Source organism: Octopus bimaculoides, chromosome 17 (assembly GCF_001194135.2).
Source record: "Octopus bimaculoides isolate UCB-OBI-ISO-001 chromosome 17, ASM119413v2, whole genome shotgun sequence".
Taxonomy (NCBI): Eukaryota; Metazoa; Mollusca; class Cephalopoda; order Octopoda; family Octopodidae; genus Octopus; species Octopus bimaculoides.
In genome coordinates this window covers 35844724-35851137 of record NC_068997.1, presented here as the reverse complement: position 1 = coordinate 35851137, position 6414 = coordinate 35844724, and the positions used below count along the sequence as shown (strand labels likewise).

The following is a 6414-nucleotide window of genomic DNA, read 5'->3' as shown; positions in this document are numbered from 1 at the left end:
TATATATATATATATATATTTGTGTGTATGTTTGCCCCCCACCATCATTTGACAACCGATGCTGGTGTGTTTATGTCTACATAACTTAGCGTTTCGGCAAAAAAAAAAGAGTCCGATAGAGGAAGTACTAAGCTTACAAAGAATAAGTCCTGGGGTCGATTTCTTCGACTAAAACCCTCTAAGGCGGTGCCTCAGCATGGCCACGGTCAAATGACTGAAACGAGTAAAAGAATAAAAGTATACGCGCGCGCAAGTGTGTGAGATTTTGTGGCTAAGTGCATACTCTGCTTAATTTCTGACATGGGGAATGGAGATACCTCCGTAGATGAAGATTCTAGATGGTATGAGCAGTTAACTAAAACTTTCTACTTCCAAGATCAAAACCCTATGTTAACCGTTGCCTTTCGTGATTCCGGTATTGAAAAAATACATAGTAGGAACGATTTGATTAATTACAACCTCATCCTTAAATTTAGGGGGTTTTACAACAATATTTTAATTATTTTTTATATTATTCACTCTGTATTGAGTTAAAGACGTATAATTCATTACAACGAATCCAGGTAAAAAAAAAAGTCATGGAAAAGAAGTCACAGGGATTTTGTCCGGGGCGGGGTTGTCCAAGGGGGATTCCATAAATTAATTGACTTTATTACCGGTCACCATTACAACAACCCTATCACTTACTTCATCGTCTCTAATGATACAGGGGTAAAACATAATCATGTTCTAAGAATAATAAATACAAAAAAAAATTATTAATACAATTATCATCGTTATTTCTCCTAGCAAACTAGTAACAAACTCGCAATACAAGTAGCTATATTTTCAGCGTCACAGAAACTTTAGAGAGAAGGTTATTACGATCAGACTTTTGTTAAAACTATTAGGGATGTAAATAAAACGATAGCTGCAAGCTAAAAGAAGAGGAAATAGAAGTTTCTCTTCAAAGCAATTTGAAAGAAGTGAATTACGATAATAATAATAATTTTGAAAGACCAAAAAAAAAAATGTGAAGTTATGAAAAGTTACCTGATTACTTTGTATGTAGGACAGTTCTGTATGTCTCATAGACATGCGTAGATAGACAACTACACGCGCAAAGGTAGATTACAGCACACCTGTAAAAGGAAGTTTAAAACAGTCAGTCACCAGCATAAGTCGGCTACGCTGTACATATGGTGGCAGTAATGGTTTATATCTAGCTTGTTTGTTTGGTGACTACAGTTGTTGCTGGCACTCCGTCGCTTACGACGTCGCGGGTTTCAGTTGATCTGATCAACGGAACAGCCTGCTCGTGAAATTAACGAGCAAGTGGCTGAGCACCCCACAGACACGGGATATTCAGCGTGACACAGTGTGACAAGGCTGACCCTTTGAATTACAGGCTCAACAGAAACAGGAAGAAAGAGTGAGAGAAAGTTGTGATGAAAGAGTACAGCAGGGTTCGCCACCATCCCCTGTCGGAGCCTTGTGGAGCTTTTAGGTGTTTTCGCTCAATAAACACTCACAACGCTCGGTCTGGGAATCGAAACCCGCGATCCTATGACCGCGAGTCCGCTGCCCTAACCACTAGGCCATTGCGCCTCCACGGTGACTACAGTAGTGATAAAACATATTGGGCGACCTTTCGTTTTGACCCGCAGAACTGTCATTGGATCAACTGGTTGCTTGTTGATTTCCGTAATTTTTTTTTATTTACTGGGTTATGCACGAACATAACTCAGCTACCATTTTGTGATGATGGTGGTGTGGCCCAGGTTTATATCTTCCTTGAAGTGTATTTACCTTTTGACGGGTGTCTTTGTGTAAATTTTTTTTCTTCTTAACAATGCTTGTAGTGATGATGGTGAAATTATAGTGGAAATTTGAAGTTATAAGAAGTAACACAATTTTAATTTAATCTTCCTATTTGCATGTTCATACACACATATATAAATACACACCATTGAGATGTGCTTTCCCACATCATTTGGTTGAGGAACATGTAGTGATCTCATTTAGGTATAGAGTAAATTCAAACCAGAATCTATCAATTTCCCTTAACATTTCAACAGCACTTTTCTTACAGAGAAACAATGGTTGACAGCAAGTTACACTTAATATATGGCTTTGCTAAACTGATTTATGTCTTTACCACTTGACCCTCTTGACCTCTTCAAGGCCATAAAAAGTTAAAATTGAGCTAACAGGTACCCCCAACGAAATCTATTGTTCTCAACAATATGTCTCTCTTTCTAACTAACTTTGTATCATCAATAATATTAATATGCCAATTTGTTTTTTTGTACGTACCTGCCGCATGTGTCACACTTAAAAGAAAGAAATTGTTGAAAGAAATTTTGTTGTTTAAATTAAAAGTTTTTAACTAGATTTCTTGTAATCTCTGAAAGAGATTTGAAACCACCACCTATGTATTGTATTACCACTTCTCAACACCCATGCCTACTGGGCTACCGAAGCAGCAATTATCTTAATCAGAAAATTAAGATACTTAAATCTGACTCATGTGTCGAGCAAGGGAGAGAAGAAATGAAAGAGAAAGAGAGAGAGTGAGAGAAAAAGGAAGAGAAAGATGACGGTATGAAACTGTCTTTTCGGAGTGGCTGACTATTTGAATGCCTTTCTAGGATTGGATAGAAATTGACCCCAGGCCCAACCAACCACACACACACATACAAACACATTTGTTTTAGGTCTCCTACCCATTTGAATTCGGCCATACACCAGATAACATGGTAAGTCTTATGTTCCGAAATTATACCTCAGCTAAAAAAAACATCTTTTGGCTTTCGAATACAACTGTAGCGAACTCTAGTGAACTTTCTCTCTCTATTATATAACAGACATACAAACCTAGCAGGTAATAGCTAACCTTTGGGGCTGTTTTGGACCCCATTGTGTCTACCACTCTGATTGGTTGGTATTGGTGCAATTTATCTCTTACTTTATCGTGCGCCAATATGCAACCCAACCAATCGCAGCCTTCAAATAAGTCACGTGAGACAGTTTGTTCCAAACAAGCATTTGAGCCTACATGTCAGCTATAAAAGCTCACCCCTTCTTAGGCTCAGCGTCAGTTGGTTCCAGACCAAGTCGGTGAGCTTTGTAAAGCCGAAAGGGTGTTGGTAGTAGTTTCTTTGACGTGAGTTCGAATTGTTACACACTGTTATTATATATTTGTTGTAGGTCTCCCCGCACAGGAGAACCAAGATTCGTTGAATTGTTTAAATTGTTAAATTGTTGATTTTTTGTTGCTGCGTTCTGCCTGTTTTTGAAAATTGTTTCTTCTCCATTATGGGTAAAGTGGTAAAAAGAGGAGAAATGGAACGTGTCGCAAGTTATGTGTCCGCAACTACACAAGGTATTACGACCAACACCCTTGAAGTTCGTGAGATAAAAATAGAGACAAAGGAATGGAAAAAAGGAAACAAATTGTTACAAAAGGAAGGGACCAGTTTAAAGCTGACCCCACCAGAAGAAGTGACGAAGAATGTAACAAGGAAGACAGTTGTGTACAGGACATTATCAACCGCTACCAAGAAAATAGAGATTGCTCCAGTAGAGGCAATAGAGGAATGTCTAGGTGAAGTGAGAGGGTTAACCACCTACTATACACGTGGAAGAAAATACGGCACAGTGGAGGTTAGGTTCTCCAGTGAGGAGGCTGCTATTAACCACTCCACTGAGCCAATAAGGACACAAGAGTGGCTGCTGCTGTCGATGTACTGTGGAAAACATGTTGCCAGAGTGAGAGTCGGCAGATCGAAGAGGCATGGCTGGTGGCAGCAGTCATGCATGAAATGGAGGAAGATGCAAGAATTCTGAAGATAACCAGAACGAAGGAAGTTAATTGTTGGGCTATGGCATATAAATGGTAATTCAAGTTGGGTTAAAAGACTCATATTGAATTGTAGAAGAGATTCTTCTACCAGAAGACATTATGCTAAGAGTGGTGGTAGATGGAATACCTCCAATATGCTTTCTATGTAAACAAAAAGGACATATGAGAGCAAAGTGCCCTCAGCAAGAAAGTGAAGTAGAGGAACGACAATGCGAAGAGGGGTCGGAAATGAAGGAAAATAAAGAGGAGACGTTTAATGTTGTAAAAAAGCGAAAGAGAAAAGAGCGGATAAACTCTCCGACAGAGAATCAAAAACAAAAGAAGGAAGTAGAGGAGAAAATAGAGGAGGTACAGAGGAACTGGTCAGATACACTAGCAGAAGTATTGCAACATAGAGTGGAAGATATAATCGTGGACGATTATGGGTATGTACAGATGGAGGAACCAAGGAAAATGAATAGCCCGGACAGTCCAGGTCAGGAGCGTAAACCTGTAAATACTAATAAGAAAAAATGGCATGTAGTAACATAAGTGAAAAGTACCACCATAGAGCGGAAAATAACGAAATTCAAAGGTGCCATTAGGATTAAATTACCAGCTGAACATTACCCGGAACACATAAAGGGAGTGGTGATTGACAAGGAAAGATATAAAAAGTTGAAAGAACTATTTGTAGATGAAGTGAACCCTTTGGGGAAAGAAATTGAATTTGAAGAACTACCGAAAGTAGTTACATACGAGGAGTTAACACTTCTAAAGAATGGTAAGAGAGGAGTACTTTAAAAGAGGAAGGAAAAAAAGAAATAGACTTTTTAACAAAGGAGAAAAAGAAAAGGAAAAAAGGAAATAGACTTTAAAAAAAAAACAGGAAAAAAAGAAAACTTTCATAACTTGTATATATTAACAGTTAAATGATCCTGCTTGAGAAGTGGGGTTCAATGCAGCCATTTCATTGTCATCGATTTCATTATACATTTTATTCATCTTCATTCGTTTTATGTTTTTTGTCCCCACCGTGGTGTTTTGTCTGTCCTTGTGCTGTCCCCATTTTGTTATGGCCTGGGTGCCAAATAAAGAAATCAGTTGGTTCCTGACTTTCTAACCACTGATCACATTGCAGCGACCCCCATCTTCGTTGACACCACTGATGTCTCTCACCAACGTTGCCAACATCTACACAGCACCAACACACTACACTGGTTCCTACACATCGCTGTTCGTGAGCTTCTCACCAGGATTAACAGCTAACACACAACCCATGCAGATGCCTGTAGATATATGAACAAATGTACATCAGCCACTTCATTCAGCTTGTGTATATATATACATGTGACCACAATAAACATATTTAAAGTCACCAGCCTTGTGTTTGTATATTCTTCATCAGGGTCTACTACCAAACAACATTACAACCTTCTGAGCGGAGTCTCATTAGATGACACCACAACCTATAACATTTAAAGTGATGTGGCCACTAACCATCTAAAGTAGTGACCACAACGTGAAAATGAACATATCCTGCTAAAGTGGTAACCCCGACACCGACACAGTATGGACACTTATCCTTCTATAATGATGACTACAACATTCCAGACCACTAAACCAACTGAAATGGTGAGATGACACAGCACACACTACATGCCCGTCAACTTACCGATTGCAGACCCTACATCTTCCTTCACGAGACTCAGGTCATTCCTTGCTGACCTACCACCAATGCGTCCTTGTGACCAGTCTATTTCCTCTGCAGTACCTCCAGATATTTCTACCTGGACTCACGTGCTTGTAAGAAATGATGCCATCAAGGGACCACTCACACCTCTCTACACTGGACCCTTTCGCACTCTTAAAAGCACACCTAAACTGTTCACTGTGGACATTCATTGAAAAAGTGTCAACGACAACCTGCACCATCTAAACAACTTTTTCTTTCTCTTTCTATATTTTTTGTTAAGTTACAAATTTTCTGTTTTGGTCACGATTTTTCCCGTTTCTTCTTTTTTTTTCTTTCTTATATCGAGTAATGGACTAAAGCATTTAAAAAAGAGAATAAAATTCATAGACCCGAACAAAATCAAAAATCTATTTTTTCCATTTCCTTAATACTAACAAGATCATAATATGAGAGAGATTTGGCTGTTATTTCTAGCAAATTGAACAACCACACAGAGTTGTTCAATTGGCTCATTTGTTGAAGTGTGTAAGTAAACAAAAACTAAAAGACACACACACATATATATGAATGTATGTGTGTATATGCGTGTGTGCAATAATAAGTGTCGCATGATAGAAATAAACAACTTTCTCTTTCTGTATTTTTTGCTAAGTTAGAATTTCTCTGTTGTGGTCAGGGTTTGGTGGAGATGGAGTATATGTAATCTGGGTATACCCCCACTTTTAAATTTTGTTTTTTTTTACGGAATCCTATGTTTCAGACCATGGAGAATCCGATTCTGAAAAAAAAAAATTTTTTAATCTCAATTTCAAAATTTCGATCCCCCCCCCCCCCGGTTTTTATATAGATCCACAGGGTAAACCTAACCCTAACTCAAACCCTAACCCTAACCCTA

At 38.6% G+C, this 6414-nt stretch overlaps 1 protein-coding gene across 9 annotated transcripts in view; it reads right to left on the bottom strand.

Annotated features, from left to right (window-relative positions):
* Positions 1-6414, bottom strand: part of LOC106874300 (uncharacterized) — a 373269-nt gene that overhangs the window by 363780 nt on the left and 3075 nt on the right. For 3 of the 9 annotated variants that reach the window (XM_052974180.1, XM_052974179.1, XM_052974182.1), the window contains exon 1: positions 1033-1522. The gene's annotated coding sequence lies outside the window, so the exon portion shown is untranslated. Of the gene's footprint in view, positions 1-1032; positions 1551-6414 lie in introns of those variants that run through there. The other 6 variants (XM_052974178.1, XM_052974177.1, XM_052974183.1 and 3 more) reach the window with 4 other exon arrangements.